This window comes from Serinus canaria, chromosome Z (assembly GCF_022539315.1).
Source record: "Serinus canaria isolate serCan28SL12 chromosome Z, serCan2020, whole genome shotgun sequence".
NCBI classification, from domain to species: Eukaryota; Metazoa; Chordata; class Aves; order Passeriformes; family Fringillidae; genus Serinus; species Serinus canaria.
The window spans coordinates 69133156-69154741 of NC_066343.1; the positions used below are offsets into that span (position 1 = coordinate 69133156).

The following is a 21586-nucleotide window of genomic DNA, read 5'->3' on the forward strand; positions in this document are numbered from 1 at the left end:
TGCCTCTCATGGAGCCCAACATGCAATTATTGATGCAAAGCTTTACAATCTGAATTACTACATCACCAGCAGAACTCCTTTTGACAAGGCAACAGCTCACATTAAAAAAAAAAAAAGCACCCTCTGAATTAGATGATTCTAATGGAAGTACAATCTTCCACATCTGAGTAGAATATTAATACAAAATTGGAAACAGCATCTTAGTATTAGGAGTCTAGTCCCTAAGTTCACTATGTATTGAATGAGCAGAGATTGGCATAGCCAGATGGCAATTCAGATCCTAGGTACGCTGAACTGACCCCTGGAAGTGTCTGTGAATATTAACAATTCCCTTTAATGATTTGGAAAGCACGTCTTAATTTATACTGAAGCCTCTAGCGTATTTCTTTCCTTTCCCACCCGCCGCACAAAATGTTGACATAGAAGACACCAAAGCAGAAAAACCCCCCAAAGAACTCTAAAAAATTTACTTTTATCTTCTTCTATTTGAAGCTGTCTATGCAACAGATTGTTTTAACCCACTTGTATTTTTTGAGCAAAACAACCATTGCAAACAGAAATTTTAGAATTCTGAATTTCAAGAAATAGATCAAAAAAACCTTAGCTGCCATATAGTGTAACAAAAATGATAAATTCTGAATCCATTGACATAAATGTCAAGGGTCTCATTCTTTTGCAGGTCTCAGCTTTAAGTGGTACCTGCCACCACATCAGTACTGTTGGAACTACTGAAAATGATGGAAGAGAGGAGAAAGAACATGAAATGAAACTCTGCTTGCACTGATTTATCATTTTTCCCTGTTTCCACAGAGCATAGCTGTTGAAGAGGGAAAGCTGGACATAGGCCTGTTCATATGAACAGCTGCTCCTGCTAATTACCTGCCGGTTTCTAAACTCCTTATTGGAAGATGAGGGAACAGCATTCCTACCACTGGAACTATTAAAAGATCATCTGTTTCTATCATCAGACCAGAAATGGAGACTCATCTCACTGGGATGCTAGTAAGAGTATTTAGGAAGGAATTGTAGCAGACAAGGATTCATTTATCTCGAATTCTACCACTGACTATCTGCCCTAGAGTTCTGTTCCCACCTGCTGTGGTGGGAGATTCTGATGGACGGTTACCAAGCCAAGCTCCAGTTTAGGGGCTGCACATTCACAGGTATAGTAGGAAGGCAATGGGTCAGGAGTATATGTAAATGGCCAGAGACTTGAAAAAAAAATGAAGTACGAGGAACACTTCTCAAGAGATTAACACTGTCCTCTGTTGGAAATTGACCCTGAGATGTTGTTTCCTAGTCCCTTTGTGTGGGTTTTAAGTGGGAAGGAAAATCTCAGGCTACTTGCTTTCATGGACCATTCTCAATAGAGTTAAGGATTTCCAGTAAGGATTCCTGAGGTTTGGATCAGGCTGGCAGCTGCTCACTAGTCATTTTCACCAATGACTGATTAAGACCCTACTTTAGGCAACAATTTAAAATCAGAGGGGTTTTAGGGAGAGAAAATTCAGTCATCTTCTGGCTCAGACTTAAAATATATCCAGTCTCATCCAGTTTATGTAAAGAGCAGGCATCATGAAAAATGAAAAACCCTAATCAGCTCTGTAAAATCTTAGTATTAGTCACTGTTAAAAGCCCAGAATAATTTTTTCATTATCAATATTGGATGTGGAATCCAACAGAGGAGAGGGTTGGTGGATATTGTGTACCGTATGGATTTTTCATACTGCCAACCATTAATTTATCCCACAAATTAAACACCTTTCACATTATTTTATTGGAGAAATACAAACTTGCCATCAGTAAGGTCATTTGGCAATGCAATTTATACATTCTTTTTTATCCATCTGTTAGCACTAAGGCTTTCCATTGTTTTGGTGGTTTTTTTGGTTGGCCCCCCTTTTTTTTTTTTTTTTTTTTTTGAATACACTCTTCCAATTCTCCTTGAAAAATAAACAAGATTAGGTTAAGATGAGGTTATTTTTTTAAGTAAAAGTCACTGTAAAAAGGTGGACAAAGATACCTTCAAAGAGATAATACACTGGGGATTCCTTGCTACTAATTTTTCCCCCATGGAAGGCTTTTTCCATTTTTTTTTTCCCTTTTAATCTCTATATAGTTTATAATAACATTTTGCCTCTTCTGTCGAAGTGAACTGGCCAAGGTATCACTTAGCTTTATTTCCTGAGACCTGACCAAGGGTCAGAGATTACCTTGAACTGACGTCTGACATTAGCAAATAAACAATCCCCGCTTGTTTCCCACTTGGTGAATCAGCAGTCCCCATGCTAATGGTGTCGACAGGTTTTTGCTAAAGCAGGGGAAGGGGAATTCCAGGCTGACAAATAAGTCCCCCGAGAAATGCACCTGTCAGTTACAGGAGAGCCTGCGCGGCACCGCAGAGTCAAGAGCAACAGGACGGATCCGTGCCACTGAAAGTGATATTCACAGGGTCACGGCAAGAGTCAGCTACCCCGGTGCACACAGGATACCAGGGCACCACAAAAACTCTTGGTATTATCCACCACAGGCCCCAGGAAGAAAAACCAAAGCAATGCATCATTTAAAAGCACAGCAGTGCAGACACGGGAGATGCGCTGGTCAAGTGACCTTTTGCTCCTTGTGTTGTTTCTTGCTGTGTTGCTATCCTACATAGCATCACATACCACCATTCCCTAGTCCCCTGCTGTACAAAAACTTTCCTCCACCCGGTTATCCCAGAGAAGAAACGCTAAATTGTCTGTAACTTTCTGCCCTTCCACAAGCCTTCTTTCCGAAATATTCCAGAAAAAAGGCCTTATATCTTTTCCCCCACACTTCCTCCACATAGGGTCATTACTTCCCTGCCACAGTAAACCCCAATAGACTGTTAGACCAGATTCTGGACAAGAACCAAGAATGTGAGGATTCAGTCTTCCAAAAAGTAAACCTAGAACCATAGTATTAGTCAATGTAGAAAGAAAAGGACAGAAACACGACCACGTTTTTGAGCTGTGGAAAATATGATTTTAAAAACACAGGTAATTGGGGATAGGAAGAAAGTGGCCATGATTTCGTGTCTCTTTTTGCCTCTTCCTCCCTGCTCTCTGTACCCTCTTTTCTCTCTGTCATACCAAGACAATCTGGGGACCTGTCTGGAATCTGACACGATTCCATCCCACCCTGGGAGCTGCTATGCTGACACTACAAACCACCTCTCTTCACCCAGAAATCTCCACAGACTCCCCAGTTCTGTGGCAGCTCTGGTTACTGCAGCACTTTACCAGGGAAAATAAGCAGCATCCTGAGCTGGGGAGATCGTCTGGCTGACAGCTCCCCACAGAGCAGGAGACAAGTCTGTTCAGTCCTAAAGCTTCAACATGGCAGGACAAGGCAGAGTGAAACACAAAATTAATAGCACCAATATTGCCATTATCACATTATCACAGGGTCCAAATCCTTTTGAATTCAGCCTTCCAAAATGAGCCATGGAAAATCAGGGAATATACTTCCCCTAGCTACCAAAATGTGCTCTTCTCTCAAGAAAATGTAATTTTTGCTTTCAAAGAAGTGAAAAAGAAATTCCATGGGAAGCAAGAATTTCTGTTTTAATAATGAAATATACATCAATCCAATTTTACTCATCAAAAACAGAGAGGCTTTAAGAGTGCCCTGAATTTCCAGTATTCAGGTGGCCACTGATGCTCAAATTAGCTCTGCTTCACAGCTGTTATTAGTAGTGCTTTGTGCCTGCTTCACAACTAACAAAACAGTTTTATATTAACACAGGGACCTAAATAGATTTGTCCATTAAATGCTAGTACATTAGACCCAAGGTGTCCCTTACAAGTATCCCAGTGGAGATTTCTAAACAATCTTGGCTAGGGCAACCTTGGGAGGCAAGTTTACTGAGAAACATCACTATTAATAATAACCCTTCCAGGGCCGAATCCAGGGTCTAACACAGACCTCTTTTGGAAGTGTGACTAAAGCTACACCATCCTAGTGGGAAGAGGGTAAAGTAAACTGTTGGAAGTAAGATAAGGAAAAATAAAATCTCAGCAGAAGATGATGTGATCAAATATTTAGATTCAAAATCCGTTACATTACATAGAATCTTCTTGCACTCCCCTGTCCCTGCACTGACAAGGATATTGCAAAGGCAACAAAAGTATATTCCTGACAGATCTAAATAAGATTTTTATCTCTAGAGGGGAAGAGACTTGTTAATTTTTTGGTGGGCTTGGCAAAGCAATGAGATTCACATTGTTGTAATTATTAATTTCTTCAGCAAAGTGCTAAATCTCAAGGTACTTTACATATTGGCTATTTTTTTTTTTTGTATTTCCAGCAAAGCTATTAATTTAATACCATCTTCTCAAAGGAAAGAAATCTGAATGGAATTAAGGATGCATGATCACAGCTAGAAAAATGAGAAGAGGCAGGAAGAGGGACAGAGAGAAAAAAATTAAAGCTCTGATAGTTTAGTCTGTTCAAGAGCACTGGTGGAGAAGTGTTCTCTAGAATGTTAATTTGTCCTTGTTCAGGTAGATTTTCTGTCATTATCAAAGCCTTTTTTTGAACTTTGGTTGTGCTAATAAATAGATATTGGCTGTATCAGACCAAAAATATTCTCTAGAAAGGGATTAAAAATTTAATCTTACAAGATTAAATTTTTCTAGAAATACCAGGCAAACACACCCAGTACAAACATGCATGTATATAATTTGTGCCTACAATTCTTTCCTGGAAGGCTTTGATTCCTGCTAAGGCACACCAGGATCAAGAACTCTGTGACTGCAGATCAGCCGGAGAACACAGTCTGGACAGAAAAAGGAGAGAGCATCTCTGGCAGGAAGTCACCATCACCATCTTTCTCTTTCCTTGCACCCCAGGGAGCAAGGCTGATCCAGGTCCCCTTTTCCTTGGCTGTGATCTGCTCTGACCTCTTATGGAAGAATGGACTATTATGGAAGGTCTGGGACAAGCAGAGCCAGTTTGGGGGGCTGCTGGACAAGGGAACCACATCCAGCTGTGGCTGTGCCCCACCATTTGCTAGATATGTGCAGGAGAAGGAAAATCAGGGAGGAAAACCCAGACTCACTCCATTGAAAGCAAGTGCCAGGCTAGAGGGGCTAAATGTATCACATTAGGTGATGCACTAACAGCAGTTTGACACTTCTGATAAATGTCTGAGAAAATCTTTAAGTCCCAATTAAAGGATTTGCTCAGCCCAATTTTTTTTTTTTTAAGTTTATTGAAAATACCAAGCTGCTTGTGCTGGGGGACAAGCCAAAAGGTTTTGCTTTTAATCTTTTATTTTCCTGTTTCCTTTCTTCTTTTTTGCTTGCTCAGTGGTATTCATAAAGCATTACCACCTAGGGACAGGTTGCAAGGGGTTCAAATGTGATGATAGTTTCCATATCACTACCTGAGACTAGGAGAGGCCAAGGGGGAACGTGCTTCCTACTGAGCTTAATATTTTCAAGGAACAATGCCTGTTACAAACCCACAGTGCCGCTGGGCCCCAAATTCTCCTTTTATTAAGAATCAGTCAATGCAGCTCCACCTTGGGAAAATTCAGTCTCCAAGCCTCAGCCACGAGTCTTTCTCAGAAAAGGGGGTTCTTGCCATGCCTTTCTGGTTCCCTCCTTTGGCCTCACTGCAGCAGACCAGGATGTTAATTGGAAAAGCAAGGCTAATTAAAACCAGAGAGGCAAACTAAACTGTGGGGGGAGCGAAGGGAGGAGAGGGAAAAAAAAAGTTAAATTCAAGCACATAATAAAGAACATTTCTGCCCTGCTGTTCCTAGGAGGGATCTCATAACAGTGGTGCAACAGCCCAGAGGCTACAAGGAAAAAAATTAAGCTACTGTGTATAACAATGAAAACATTAAACCCTTTGTGTACCATCAAAATGGAAACCAAGAAATAAAGTTAAGATGCTAAACATGTGTTTGAAGAGCACTGAAGCATGAGGCATGTATTTGACTTCCAGCTTCTGGGGAGTGCAGGGAGGCATGACTGAGATCTATTAAATCCAATGATGGCCAAATGCTCCGCAGGTGCATTCAGCTCCAGTCAGGGCACAAACCCTGGAGAGCAGATACACAGATTTTAGAGAGTGGTGCCACCAGGCAAACAGGCTGCCTCGCTGGACAGGGCTATCTGTCATCTCATGGGAGAAGGTGTCATCACTTTTTCTCACTGAGGATGCTTGGAGATGCTGCAAATGCTCATCTTGTGACCCTGTGCTCACCTCTCTCACTCTGGGGCCAGTCTGGGACCCACCCACCATGGCAGGGAGGAGCCTTTCCAAGCAGGGAAGTTCATAAGAAACCTCTCCTCTCCAATGTGACATCCCACCCCTCACAGCTGCGGGGGCAGTGGTGCACACACCAGCCTGCTGATGGAAAGCCGAATCAGCAAGGCCCAGAGAAGGTAAGGAACAGGATTTAAAAGATCAGAGATGCTTTTTTTCATCTCTCCAGAAGAAAAAGAATTAAAGACGTTCTTTATGCTTAATATCTCCAAGAATGATAAGACCAAACTAAATCTCAGCTGATACAGAAAGGTTTTTTTTTTTTTTTTTTTTTTTTTTTTTTTTTTTTTTTTGTTTTTTTTTTGTTTTTTTTTTGTTTTTTTTTTTTTTTTTTGTCTGGCAAGTCAAAGGGGTTGCAGAAGGAAGTGAGAGGGCCTGATGTCCTCATTTCCCAACTTGCACATCCCCTCCTCCCTTTCCTTCAGGAAAGTTTCACATCTTTTGCAGAGTCCCCAAGTGCCCTCAGAGTTGTTAACCCCTTTGCTGGCTCCACACAGAGCCTGTTTTCTGCAGGTCATTGGATGCTCCCCATCCCAGCCTGCACACGTGAAGGAAAAGCTTGTGGCAGCAAAAATGGACAAGGTCATATTCCTGACCATTTTTTTTCCAGCAACCCAGAGGTGGCTGCCTCCTTCAGAAATACAGTTTGAGACTCATTTTAAGGCCATTGAGACACAAGGAAAGTTAAACTTTCTCAAGTAAATCACAAGCCTGTAATAATATAATCAAGTTTCTCAATAAAGAGGTAGGAAAGACTGATTTTCCCCTAAAAGACCACTTTAATTTCAGCTGAGAAAGAGACCTAGCTATTTGAAACACACACAAAATACCAAAAGGAGAACACTGGGCACAATTCCCCTTTTTTTTTCTTTTTTCTTTTGCTCTCAAGCTCACTTTTGTTATTAGTTTAAAAATTTGCTTCATTAATTGGCTCTAAGGAGGAACGCCATTCACATGACTGGGAGCTAGGAAAAAAAAGAAGGAAGATAAAACAGTATATATTGAGAGATTGAGCACTACTTTGCATCACAAGAGGCTTTGTGGTAGGAGGGTACAATAACTTGGAGCATTTCTGTCCCTACACAGTGAAATTGCCCTTCCCCAACCTGCTTCATCAGCTTACAAAGAGTTCCTGTTTCTAAGCGATTTTGACCTCTCTCTCTTTGTTTCTTCACCAGGATCACAGTAAGTGTGATAGGACCTTAAGGACAAAGAGAGGAAAATAAATAAAAGAAGGCAAGGACAATTGCAGAGCGGCCAGTGTTAATGTCACCATATAAAGGGTCTGTCAGCATTTCCATTAGAAACTCCTATTTTCAAAGGTTTATAACTTGGCCATAAAAATTCACTCTGAGCAGCAGCTGGAAACTTGGCAAACAAAATCTCACTCAGCTTCAATTGATTTTTCTTTTTCTTTTTTTCCCCCTGTTCCCCATCCACCTTCATCCTCTATCTCCTCCACTCCCCCCTTCTTTTACCCTCCTCCTAGACAGTAACTTTGAGTTGATTTAACCAAAGGATGCAAGAACAAGCATCCTGTTACATATTGTCAGATGCACTAACACTACTCATTTTTTGCCTTTTCTGCTCCCTAGTACTTTCTTTGTAAGTCCTGCAATCGTTTGGGGCTATTGCTTTGCTCACAACATTTTTTAAATAAAGCATTCTCTAAAATTTTCAAGACAGATCTCTACTTCGTAGTGAGAGCAAGTACCATGCGTCAATATACCAAACCCCCACAACTTCTTTGAAGGGAAATGATTAATTAAGAAGAAGCCCATCAGTAAAGTGTGTGTTGCAGTCAGTCCTTTGTGGCATGTGAAGTCTGGTCAGAAATGTCAGGATAGCTCAGCCGGGAATAGGAAATGCTGTGTCTCCTGGTTCGTGCTGGTTTTGACCCACCAAATCCCTTCTCCTGTCATACAAAGGGCTCATCTGCATGGGATGTTTAAGTGAAGATGACAGCAGCCATCTTGGCTGACACTTGAGAGCAAACTGGAGACTCTAAGCATGATGCTGTGCAACTTGAATTAAATTGCCAAGGCGGACGGACCAGGCACGGAGAGGGGATGCATAACATATGCTGAACAGCAGGAAGGCAGCTCTGTAGGTGTAAGGAGTGACTTGAATTAAATGCAGCTTGCCCTGGTACAAGTCACTCCCCCAACAGCAGCTCTTGAGTGTTAACAGATGAAGAGAGTGAGAGGAAGGAGGAAAGGGAAATAGGGGAATTGCTGTGGTTGGATAAGGAGATTTCAAAAGAAGTCCCAGCAAAGGTAGATTTTAATGTGATGCCAAGTAAACAAACATTGTGAAAGAGGAGCAAGGAGGCTGAAAAGAGAGGCATGAAAGGCTGAGAGTTCAAGCTCAGAAACATCCCTGTGTTTGAGATGCTTCTCTGAAATGCCTGAGTCAGCAAAAGGGAGATGATGATGGGGAAGCACTGGCCTCTGTCATGAGATTTTCCATCCCAGTTTTCATTTGTAACAGCAAAAACTCATGCACAAAATCAAAAACATACGAGAGACTAAATAGGAGGAAAAACCCCTAGAATATTGGTGGTCTGAATTTTGAGACATGTAATGTCTGTTTGTGTGGGGGGGATTGGGGAATTATATTCATGCCTGCAGACTTGGTGTTGAATTCCACTGAGCAGTGTTTTTCTTTTCCACCACATGCCACAATATAATTCAAGCTGGACAAAGTGAGATGATGAGACCAAAATATCCATGGTATGATTTATGGATCACCTGAAATATTCAGTGCACTCTTTCTATTTTTGCATTAATCTAAGAAAAATAAACAATTATATTAGAAGCCCATAAAGAAATTACATCAGTGCGGAAGTAGCCTCTTTATACCATGATCTCATTTTTCAGACTCTGCACAAGGAATTATCTTTACAGTGAGGCATCTCCCTCTGCTTTGTTTTGCACATACTAAACTGCCTAAGAAAAAATTTAGGGCAGTGTCTCAGTCTTCCTCCAAGTATTTTATATTTCTGTGCCAGTTAAGCATGAGATGTGAGTTTAAATGCTAACAGTTCAAAACTGAATCCAAGCTCTGTCAAAATTAATGTTCAGGGTGTTTTATCTAAATTCCATACAATCATGTTTTGTCAGTGTCCTAAGATATCAACCTACTTGCTCAGTGTCTTAGAATTTATCCAGTAGAACATATGAGCTCATCTAATTCAAACCTGTGTGTCTCGAATACCCCTCATGCAACTGAGATAACAATACTTATCTATCCTTTGGAAGAAATGCTGCAAAAATTGCTACTTTAAAGAAAATTTTAAAAGTCAGCTTCAAATTAAATGAGAAGGAAAATTTATTTTAAAATCATCTGCTTATATTTCTGCCAGAGTACGTAAACTCAGCAAATGCTTGTTTTCCCCTGTTAGAATAGTGGTGTCCCCTAGCAGCAAAAGAAAGGGCAAGCAAATAAAATGTTGGAAGAGAATTGGGGTTGCAAGAAAGCTCAGAGAGAAAGGAAGGAACACAGTAATTAGGAGAAGGACTCAGGGAAACAGTTACATCATCCCATGGAGTAAGAGATCAAGTGGAAAGGAGAGGAACCAGGAGAGGCTTTGTTTTTGATGTTTTTAATTGATGCAATGCATGGCTGATGCCTGAAGATTTGCTACCAGTTTTGTTATTCTAATTAGCAAAGTGTACAGACAGGCAAGCCAACATCAAAACCCTGATCCATCGCTGCAGACCTCAGGCAGCTTCGGCAGCAACTGAGGAGATGCTTAAAGCACCGTGACACCAAACACCTACACACTGAAAGAAAAGGGATTTATGGGCTACACATGCCAGGCTGGCAGGGAGACTGTCCCTGTCCCTCACTGTGGGATGCAGGCACCTCTGGCGAGCTGCAGCTTCAGCAGGAGCAAAGCAAGACTTAGCACAAGCACACCTCTGCTGGCTTAATCCTGCACTTGATGGGGAAGGGGGGGGTGTTTTGGTTTTTTTTTTTTTTTTTTCTTTTTTTGACAGAGGTTCATGAATATGTTTGATATGTAGATGTAGATTTATATCAGCTAGGGTAGGCTGAGTAAAGTTAGTGGATAAGAGAGGCTAAGGAGGTGTATGGTTAGGGATTAGAGTGTGGTGATAAATGGTAATATGCTTTTGTAATTAAAGCAAATCTTACATTCAAAAGGACTGGAGTCTGTTTGACTGGTAGATAGGGGTTTGGGTCTATTTACAGTCCAAAGGCACATTTAAACTGCTGAATCTCCCAGTTCCAAGTAGATCCTTTGACTGTGTGATAAGCGTGCTTTTAATTTTCTTACAGACTCCTCCTTATTCAGGGCACATCCTGGTTTCTGAAGGAATGAGTTTTTTCTTTGTGATTGCTATCCAGAAGTTGAGCTTGGAAAATGTGACCTAGTTCTGTAAATATTTGACCTCTCTATCCCTTGCACATCCCATCCTCACCTTCCTCAACTTCTCCCTACAAACTGCCAGCGAAACACTTTCCTCATGGTGTCACCTCTCATGGAGTAGGAAAAGGGCAGCACAAACACAAAAATGGCACACAAAAAAGTAGTGGTGCTGATGTTTTCCTCCGAGGGTACTCACTTTGTGCTTCACAAAATGGCTACCCAGCTATAAAATATCAGTGGCGAATTTAAGTATATCATAAATATATATATAAGGACAAAATAATCGTGGATATAACTGGGTATATCACAGTCCCAAGAAAATGACTTGAGGCATTGCAGCTATGTAGGAAGCTAATCTTGATATCATATTATCCCAATTACCAGTTTATTATTTCTTCCGCTTCCATTCAGAGATGGATTTTCCAGTCTGATAAAGCATATGCTAACTTGAAATTAAGAACTGGAGATTTTCACATGTAAAAATTGGACCTGAAAATCATTCTTTGACATCTTGAGTTTGGAATTATTTCAGCAAAAAGAAACAGTTTTCATATTCAGTTTTTCTTTGGTTCGGTGTTTTTTGGGGAGAAAACGGACTGGGTGCAGGTCGAGGGAGAGTAAGTTTTGATCATTCACAGAATTCTTCAAATCAAAAGTCATACAAAATCCTCAAGCAAAAAGATCCATACTCTGCAAAGGTCTCCTACTCCCTGTCACCCCAATTTTCCCACCATTCCAACATTTTCCCCCTTTTAAATGTCTTCATGAAATTCCATTTATTTTGTTTGAAACCTCCATCTCACCCTTTCCCCTGAACAGCATTTCCCTCACATAAATACCACAAAATGCTGAATGTATTTTTTTTTTCTCTGAGGATTCATTTAGGCCATGCTAAAGGTACAGCATGGCATTCAAGTTGTTTTAATTTCTCTGGATTCAGGCTAACTTGTAGCACACCACTCCCACTTTGTTTTGCAGCTGTAGCTAAATAAACCCTTACAGTGCCCAGGGCAGGATACCTGCACCCAGGACGTGGCCATTTTTGTATCCAAGCCTGAGCATATTCTAAGTTACATCCCTGTGGGCATGTGCACACAAATGAAAATCATTCTCAGTGGAGTTTTAAGCGTCTTTTAATCAAAATACCTAACTTACTCTATGTAATCATCTCCTATAGAAGAAAAAAAAAAAAAAGAAAAAAAAAAAAGAAGCATCCTGACAAATCACATGCAGAGAACGCAGTGACCAAGGGGACCAGAAGAGAGTGTAGGAGTGAGACAGAATTTCAACCAAAGTGATGCCAATGACTTGCCTTTCTGCAGCCAGGCACTCAAAAAACAGGGCTGCAAAGAGTTATCTGACCTCTGAGAACTGTGCCTTAGACACAGGACCTTATGGACATACTCACACACTGCTGGCTTCTCTGCCTGCAGCCTCCGTCTACTTTGTCCCCCAGGCAAAAAGCATTCGGGGACATAACCCCGTTCACTTACTCAGGGGAAATTCTGCATTCCCAAATGCAGATTGCAATGAGATTCCTTCCCAAAACAGAAAGTTCACAGGATCCCTTGGCACCCATAATTTCTCACACACAAAGGGAAAGAGCAGAGGAACGCAGCTGTATTCACCAGCTCAGATTATTATAATTTAAAAAAAAGAAAAAAAACCCAACAAAACTAAAAGGCCAGCCAAACACATTCTGGACATCCACATTTGTATGGTTTATAGCAGGTGCAAACCTAGAGAGTATTATGAAAAACAACAACAACAACAACAAAATCTAGGTCTTAGAAGATATGTCCAGAGTTTATTGTCTTTTGAATACCATAACTGCCTTCATTACACTGCATTTACTTAGGGAACCATCTTTCCTAAACACAGTTCATTTTTTGTCTCCTCATCTTCATTTTTTTTTTCTCACAAAAGGTTGACTTAAGCCCTTGATCATCAGTTCCTACAGAAACTGATGCCATCTCTGACAATTTATACAGATATTAGAAAATAAATTTATTAATTATGAAGTTCCCCATGCTTTACTGTATCCCTATGGGCTCTATGAAGAGTTAAACTCCTCTGCTGGAAGGATGTGTATCTAAACTTGAGTGGGAATCTAATATATTCACAGCCTCAGACAAGTTATTTGTGACATCTCACAAAACCCCACATCCTTTACGAGCCACACTCACAGAAAACTAGTTTACCTTCAGCACAACCAACTGAAGCAGTGTTTATTAGGTGACAATTCTGTAGCCCACTGTGACACAGTGAAAGGTTTCACATCCTCCAAGCAGGCCCAGTACAGCCTCTTGCACAGGCAGGGAATGCCAGTGAGCTCAGCAGGGCGGTCTCACAGCTGACAGTGAACATTCCTGCTGTAAGTAGGTGTCAAAAGGTTCTGGTCCTGGTTGGCTACCAAAGGAAATCGATCTGGCATCTATTTTTGAGTGGTCTGAGTTTCCATTCCTGCAGGTCCTGTTCCCTCTCCTGTGAGAGCACTGCCTGCAGTAGCTCCTGACCTCTGCTGTGCCCTGCCCAGGAGCAGCAGAGCAGCACTGGCTGTGCCCTGGGATGCAGGGGGTCCAACCCAGCCTGGACACAGCACTCCAAGGAGCACAGTGCCAACACACACCGCAGCACACTCCATCCTGAGGGCAGAAACTGTGCACAGGAGAATGGCTTCCTGCAGGAAGACAGGAAGAGTTACCTAAAGGTTAAGTGACTTATTTCAGAACTTGATGCATTTGCAAAAGACATTTAGTGGAAACTATTTCCTTCTTAATAGGATCAAAAGTTATAGTCTCTATGACCAACCCGAAAAGATGCTGGAAACTCTAACCCTGAAGCAAGGTTTCCTTCTTTTTGGCTATGAATATTTCTTTTCCCACACTTCATTAAAAATGGGTGGCTGTATGAGGAAAGGCAATGGAGAAGCTCTGGTTCTTCGACATCCTTAAGAACAGAAAGGTCTTCACAATTTTTTTTTTTTTTTTTTATTCAGCTCAGTTAATATGGAAGTACATAGGGGCAGCAATTTATGTGTGGGTTTATATACAGCTAGATAGATGTAGATATCCTCACAGTACAGTTCCATGTAGATATATATTTATCTGTGTGTGTGTGTGCAATCTTCAAGACAGATAAAATGCACACAGCTGTTAGCAGCTGAAACGGGCCTTAATTACACTCAGGTTGTCATGGTAACATCTGACAAGCTTTGCCTTCCTGGATGGGAGTGTTTGCCCACTTGGAGTTTCAGCGTACCAAGAGAGAGGTTCTAAGGAAAATTAGAATAAATCACACAACTTTCCCTGGCCTTTGTGTCTTCCTGCCAAGGCAGGAGGACTAGGGAAGAATATTGCTCCACAGGCTTGACACATCAGAACAAAGCAAAAAGCAAAACGGTACAGGAATTTAAAGGATAATGGCACTTAAAATACTTTGGTTTGTGGAGAAGTAGCATCTAGTTTAAGATTTCACAGCATTATCATCATTTTTTTAAATAAATCTAAGGCCTTATTAATGTCAATAAGTTTGGTACATGAAATCATCGGTGGTAACATCTGAGCTTTTATTTTTTCTATTCAAGTAAGATGACTAATGGAGAAGGATGTTACCCATTTCAATCATCCTCTTGTATCAAACAAATTACACAGTCAGGAAGGGATTTTAGGTCAGTTCTACATACTCTACTTAAGGGCAGCTGGTTTAATAAGTATGCATTGATGTCTCATTGTCTCTTGCCTTCCTCTTTGTAGGAATCAAATAATTCTTTGTTTTCCCTTCAAATGCCTTACAAAAGTAATTATTCCTATGAATAGGATGTTCAATCAGCTTCTCCCTCTTCATCCTTTCCATGTCATAAAAACTAAAAAAAAAAACCCAAAAAACCCACAAAGCAAACAGGAGAAGGCCTACTTAAATCACCACACATCAAGGCTACTTTTAGCCATCTGGCCCACATGCACGTTTTCCTGAATAGCTGGCAAAATAGCAGTTCTGTGATGCACAGCTTCAACAGAAAGCATCCATCTGGTGAGAGTGGTTCCAGCAAGTTAAGGAATCACAGAGTGGGAGTCAGGGATCTGAACTCCAAGTTTGAGTTATTCAAGCTAGACTTCTTTTTATAGGCAATGCAGACCAACAGGCAAAGGTCAATGTGTCTCTGAAGGTTCCTGTCCCTTTCCTGGTTATAAAATGGGTCTAAGACAGCCCAATCATGCATGGACAGTTGACTTTGAAACGCTGTAGATGGGGCAAGATGAATCTCCTCTAACAGCTCTGCAAAAGCAAAGACACAACAAGTGGCAGCTCTGCTTAAATCACGGAGATGTGGCTCAACAGCTCTTGCACAAAGGGATGTTAGCAATGCAGAATTCATGTGTTTGTACAGCAGGCCTCCAAACACTGCTGCAATACATCTAAGAAAGAAGAACTGAAAATCCTAATGAAAGCAAATTTGCATACAAATGAAAGTTATTTTTGCACGCACTATTCCCCCACCTCCAGTTTCATTCTTTTCTCAGAACCTCAAGGATGCATAAGACACGAGGAATTACTGCTGGACAGAAACCTTGTTTCCATTTCCCACAAAGAGAAGAAACAGCAGAATTTCTCACAAAATATGCTTGGCTATTTCTATGCACTGATGCATTTAAGGAATAGGAAGAGGGGGACAAAAAGACTCATCTTTTTTTGTAACTTAAAAAGGTGGAAGAATCATATTTCAAAGTGGAAAGTCAAAATGCTTCAATTCAGAAAGCTGAAGCAGGAATGAAAAAAGGGATAAACCCTCTGGGTCTCCCCCAAAATTTCACACTGCTCTAAAAGGTTTTTTTGCAAAATGGCATTTTTACACTAAAACCTATCTTTAAAGCCAAAAAATATTCTTAATAAAAAAAATTATTATTCTTCTTTACTGAGCACTGAATGTGTATTATTTTGTCTCTGAAGGATTCTCACATATTAACTTAGAGCATTTTGCATCATCCTTTTCTAGGAACCTATGTTTCTAACTTTCACTTCTCTCTCTCTCTCTCTCACTCTTCTCCTCCCCCACTTTAATTTTATTATTATTTTTTTCTTTCATTTCATAAGCTCTTAGCTTTTTAATATGAGAGCCTTTTATTTCTATAAAACTGCAGCTGCTTTCATTTAGTTTTATGGATTTAATGTATTTAGAGGTTCCAAGAGAAGCTTGGAGCTGGCGGTATTATCCAGACATTTGCTGCTTAGTGCCTTTTCTAATGACAAGACTTATCTGATTCAGAACATTTCATATCTGTAGAAAAATTAATTCTCTCTCCCTTTGTCTTTAGGCCTCAAGATTTAATTTGTTCAGGGGATTCTTTCAAGCAATTTTTTTTTCCCTTTGCAGATACCCTGATGACTTACTTCCAATGCTGAAGTTGTTCTTCCTGCTGGCATTTTAGTCTGAAGAATTTGCAACTTGGTACTTGTGTGCCTTCCCATCACCACAGCATCTGAGCTGCTCTCAGTATTTAATGTACTTTGTCCTCCTGCTCTGCGAGGCAGAGGTTGCCACTTTCACCATTCTGCACACATGGAAATGAGGCCAAGAGGGAACCAGAGCTTGTATCTGCAATGGACCCATATTGATTTCAATATGAGTCACCCATCTCAAATACTCTTCTGAGTGTAACACCAAGTGGTTTAGCACAGGCTGAACAGGAATTTTTCTGAAGGAGTGGAGATGAACTTGGGATGATACTAAGGTCACCATCCTTTCCATGGGTGGCCCACACCAATCCATGGTATAATGGCCCTGGAAATGTTATGTCAAGCCAAAGAATCTTTTCAATCAGAGAAAGTCATTCAATCAGTTGTTGAAACTTTTTTGGACATCAACTTTCATACTGAGAAACACAGGATGGTAAATTGTGTCATTTAAGATCGCTCTACAGGTGGAACTACAGCTGTCCTGTACTGCTTGCAGGTGAACAGCATGTGAGGCAGCATTCAAACAACCCCACGATCTTTTTGTGGGTTGCATCATTAGACAAGTATATTAATTTAAGACTACTTTGTCCTCTCATCAGAGTAACCCAAGGACAGCAGCAGGATGCTAAGGCATGGACCAAGACTTTGCAATTACTGAAACACCAATTTAGTTATCACTTGCTGTTACTCTGTCACCTCTGTTGCACAGGAGAAAACTGCACCTGTTCAGAAGCACGGTTATTATCCATATCTATTTCCTCTATTTCATCTCTCTGCTTTTTGTCCTCTGCAATAACTCCTGAGGACCTTTAGAAGGCCTCATACTAGCCTTCTTCTTCACCCCATCTATTAACCTGATCAGCAATGAAAAAGTTCATTGCAATATTCATACATCATTTTTAGGTTTCATTGTTAATATCCTTTAATACATTTATGGAGAATTTACACCTTACAGGAGCACCATTTCTAATCACTTAGGACAGTTCACTGTCCTTCTTAGAGTTAAACTCTTCCTGCGCTTTTCTTGCAATACTAAGGACTAGACCATGGATCCCTAATGTACCATTTTCACGTATTTATTTTCATCTGTTTAAAAACAAACAAAAAAACCAAAACACCATACATATATCTGATTATTGGTTTTGAAACCTAAGCCTGAAAATGAGTATATTATAAATTGACAATTAAATCAGCAGTAATTAGATCTGAATTTAAATTTTTGAACTTGTGAAATAACTGGAAGAACAATATTGAACAAATAAGAAACAAACCTTCAGATCAGAAGACAAACTTTCTCCAAAGTCATGAAAAATTTTATGTTTGTCTTTCATGTCCTTTTCTTAAAAATAGAAACCATACAGAAATCTGAATTTTAGGTGACTGTGAATAGACTGGGCATAGAGATCAGAACACAGAAAACAATTGCAACAGCAAAATAAAAGTCAGTGCTTTCCCCACCCCCATGACAACTTCTGGAAAATTAAAATTGAAAATATTGAGAACACAAGACTGACTGAGAAAAAAAGATATTCTCATGCTTTTGCTTCCATTTGTTCAAAGATCTGGGGGAAAAAGCCAAACTCCCTATATGTCAAAAACCTGCCATCCCTATCCCTTTAAAAGCTCAAGTTTATGAGACATTTCAATGAAATGAAGATTTGCTGCTTTGCTAAAGAACAAAGCCACAAAAAATACCTTCATGTTTGCATACCATAAGGCAGCTAAAGGGCACCCCTCAAACCCTACTAAATGCATTCCCATGCACCTACTTTCAAGAATTTTGATGGCAAAGCTCATAAAAAGCTTGTGTTTTATCAATTCATGGGGCAGGCTAGTTGTAACTGCATGTGGCACCATCCCTGAAATGGGGGAAAAGACAAGGGGTAGGTATGAGACTGTCTCTGTATTCCCAATCTGAGTCCCACAAGACTATTAAATATTAAATGTGTGTTAGATGCCTCACTGACCACTGGAGAAAGATTGTGCTAGGCACTGCACAGGAGCAGACAGCATCTTGAAGAGCTTACAACCTGAAGAGGTTGAGACAGCAAATGGAGGTGAAAGCAAGAAGGAGGTGACAGCAAGCTGCTTTTCAAGGATCCCTGCAAAAAGATCAAGCAAATGATGAAGCAGAAGCAAACCCCAACTTTTCAGCCCAAAGCTGAGTAAGGTGCATAGAGAGATGATTCAGCTGCCACCTCTACTTGCAGGCACCTTCCCTGCACACACAATTTTGGGGAGAATTTGTGGAGGGAAGTGCATCTCTAAGGATTCGGGAGAGATGGGCAGCAGAGGACACCTCAGGATGAGACACACAGGAGTCCACCCTGGAAACCCACACCTCAAACTGAACCACGTCTCTTCAGGCCAGGGCTTCACAAGTTCCCATGCAGGGTTCAGAGGAGGGGGAGTTTGTTATCTCGGGGAGGAGACAACACAGCTGGGATGTGGGGGGGTCACAGCAGGGCATGTTTGTACACATCACAGACCCCAGCTCTCCTAGAGAGAGAAACTTGCTCTCCCTGGTTTAATTCTCCAAGAGAGCCACAGACAGAGCTGAACTCCATACGCTCCATTTCATATCCCTTCCCTTATAAACCTTTATTAAGGCTTTATGTTACACAACTATCACCGATACAAAACATTTAGGCTTCCAGGAGACCGAGTGCATTAAAACTCCTTGCGTGGAATGGCAGGAACCAATTCCTCATTTTTACTGGCTGGGAACTGAACCTTAATAGGCCACAGAGCACAAAACTCATAAACCATTGGAGTAAGGGGAGGAGGGGAGAGGGGGAATAAGGAGGGAGAAGGGGGAGAAGTTTGTTGCTGAGGATATGAAATTATAACAGAACAAAACAAAATATGTGAAGCAGGCCACAGCAAAGAATTCTCCCCACCCACGGCAGAGTTAACCTTGTCACTGATGTCCAGAAGCTGGAGAGGACACAAATAAAGCAGGACCATGCTCTTAACAAAATAAAGTGCTGTTCCTTGGCACTGGAATAGCAGCAACCCTTATCTCCACCTCTGGTGCTCCTCGAGAGGGTTTGGGGATTGCTGGCTCAGGCGTGAGTTGCCTTTGCCTAGCAACCAGCACAAAGTCCGTCTGTCAGCCTGGTCTACAGTCACTTCATCCTGCCTTCCCCCTGCTCCAAGCACACAGCAGGGTCTCCAAGCTCATTTGTCAGACTTCAGCTCCATCCACCTCTAAGCCCATCTAAAGAGAGTGCTCTCCTGTACCAGCTGCAGGTAGCAAGATGGTTTGGGCCTTTGTGTATTTCATCCTGTTCCTCTTCATCTTATTCTGCTGTTGCAGCCCCTCATTGGGAAGTTCTCAGAAGAGGGACTACCTGCTCTGAGGAGATGGTTAACCCAACACACTTACCTAGGAGGAAGAATTAGGCAGTTCTGTAGCCACACATCTCTCTCTCTGCCTGGCTGTGATGTTAAAATACCTGCTTCTACTGATGGGAATATTCCGGGTGCAGGGATACTTTTAAAGCAGGCTGTGGAAGAAAGAAAAAACAAAAAAAAAACAAAAAAAAAAAAAAAAAAAAAAAAAAAGCCACCAAAAAACAGAAGACCAAAACCAGCCAAAACCCCACAACATTTGGAAGCTGATTTCTAAGGTCTGCTTTCCCTAGTAAATAAATATCAGGTACTCTAAATGCAGACACAGTTCTGTAGCTTGGAGAGGAAAAGCAAATTCTACCACTCAGAACACTTCCCAGATGAATTAAAATCTGCAACCATTTATTTTGCTGATGAGAGTTACTGCTAGGATCCCCCCATGCTGTGTCACCATGATCTGAACCACCTGAGCCAGGAATGGCTTGACTTCCTGGAAGAGTGAGAAGTCACTTTGTTCCCCTGCCTAAGAAGAGGAACTTATTAGGAAATTAAGCTGAAATGTGCAAGACGAAACTGGTAAATGCAATTGTGCTCTTGTTAGAGTCAGAAGAAGTGGCTGCTCTCCAAAAGTTGGAGAAAGTTAGTCCCTGCATCAGGGCTTCTTCAAGTCAGAACAGAAGATAATCACCCGTTCTGGGCACAAGAGAGATATTTACTTAATGTGTTCTGACTTTGGAAATGGAAAATTATGAGATACATGGCAACAGTTACCTTCCAGTTACCTTAAATTTATCATAATGTCCATTCTTCTACTTACAATTTAGACCCAATACCAAAGCCCAAAAGGAGCCTGATTCCAGAGGTAAGAGCAGTATCAGCTAAAATTACTTTGGAAGCTGCTGGATATCACATTACAGTCCACCATCAGTAATCTTCTCCCCTCTCCAATGGCCACCTCTTTTCTTGGGAAATTGCCACCACAGTCTCAGCCCAGGGCTACAAGGTGCTGGATTCAGCCATGATAATCCTAGACTAGCAATGGCAAGGCTGAGACAGATGGTTGGTTCTTCTCACTCTGCTGAGCTGCTAGGGCAGCACCAAAGTTTCTCATTGAAAAGCTTTTATCTAGAAAAAAAGGTGGAAGAGACAATAGCTTTTTTAACATTTTTAATGACATCAAATTCAATTGAAACGAGCTACTTTGTCATCACGGCTTGTTATCGATTGCAAGATGAACATTCTCGGCAAAACTGGAACAAGCAAGAGTAAATCTTACATAAAAAGCACAGTTCTATTGATCACAGCAGCCGCCACTGGCCCTCCACTGAAGCAACAACCAGCTACTTTAATAAAAATGTAATTCTCCAGTAGAGAGGAGCCCATCTGCCTTCCAAACCACTCTGCATCATACTCTTCCAAACGCTCTTGAGAGAGAAAGCAGACCAGTTCATCCCCCTGCTAAAACACTATTACTATGCAGTGACACCATCACACTTGATTTAAATACATCTGGCATTTTCAGGTGTAATGCCTGAAGCAATAATACTAAAAAAACCAGAACAACCCTAGTTACACCCTCAGGGAGTTGCACGTGTGTGAACTAAGTAACTTATAGAGTTCCTATTTCCATAGTATCAATCTCTTTACATTCTGAAATGTATTTATCCTCCTACTGCTCAGGGGAAGGAGAGATCGCTGCTGCTCCTATTGCCTTTCCAACGCCTTCTCAGATCTTCATTTCCTATGGCATGGGATTTGGAGACCTGGATCTTGGTATGGGCTTGAGTCCTGCTCATGGTCATGCAGGAAGACAGGGCTGTGTCAGAAATCTGGCTTTGACAGCAGTCACAGATCAGACCCCAGGATCTGCTGGGGAGCCATTTGGACAAGCTGACTGTGGTAATTATGGCAGGTGTCCCCGAGGACATATTGGGACTTCCATCTCCATTTATATCCCTAGGAAGCCATACCTGTCTCCAAAGAGACTAGCACATATTTCCCTGACCACCACCCACAGTGCCACATCAGCATGCACTTTTAGGCTAGGCACGGGGAAAAGGAGGCCCAGAGCTCCCCGTTCTT

At 41.2% G+C, this 21586-nt stretch overlaps 1 protein-coding gene across 32 annotated transcripts in view; it reads right to left on the minus strand.

The window, feature by feature from the left end:
• CELF4 (CUGBP Elav-like family member 4) overlaps nt 1-21586 on the minus strand; it is a 668420-nt gene that overhangs the window by 529628 nt on the left and 117206 nt on the right. The window lies entirely within an intron of this gene.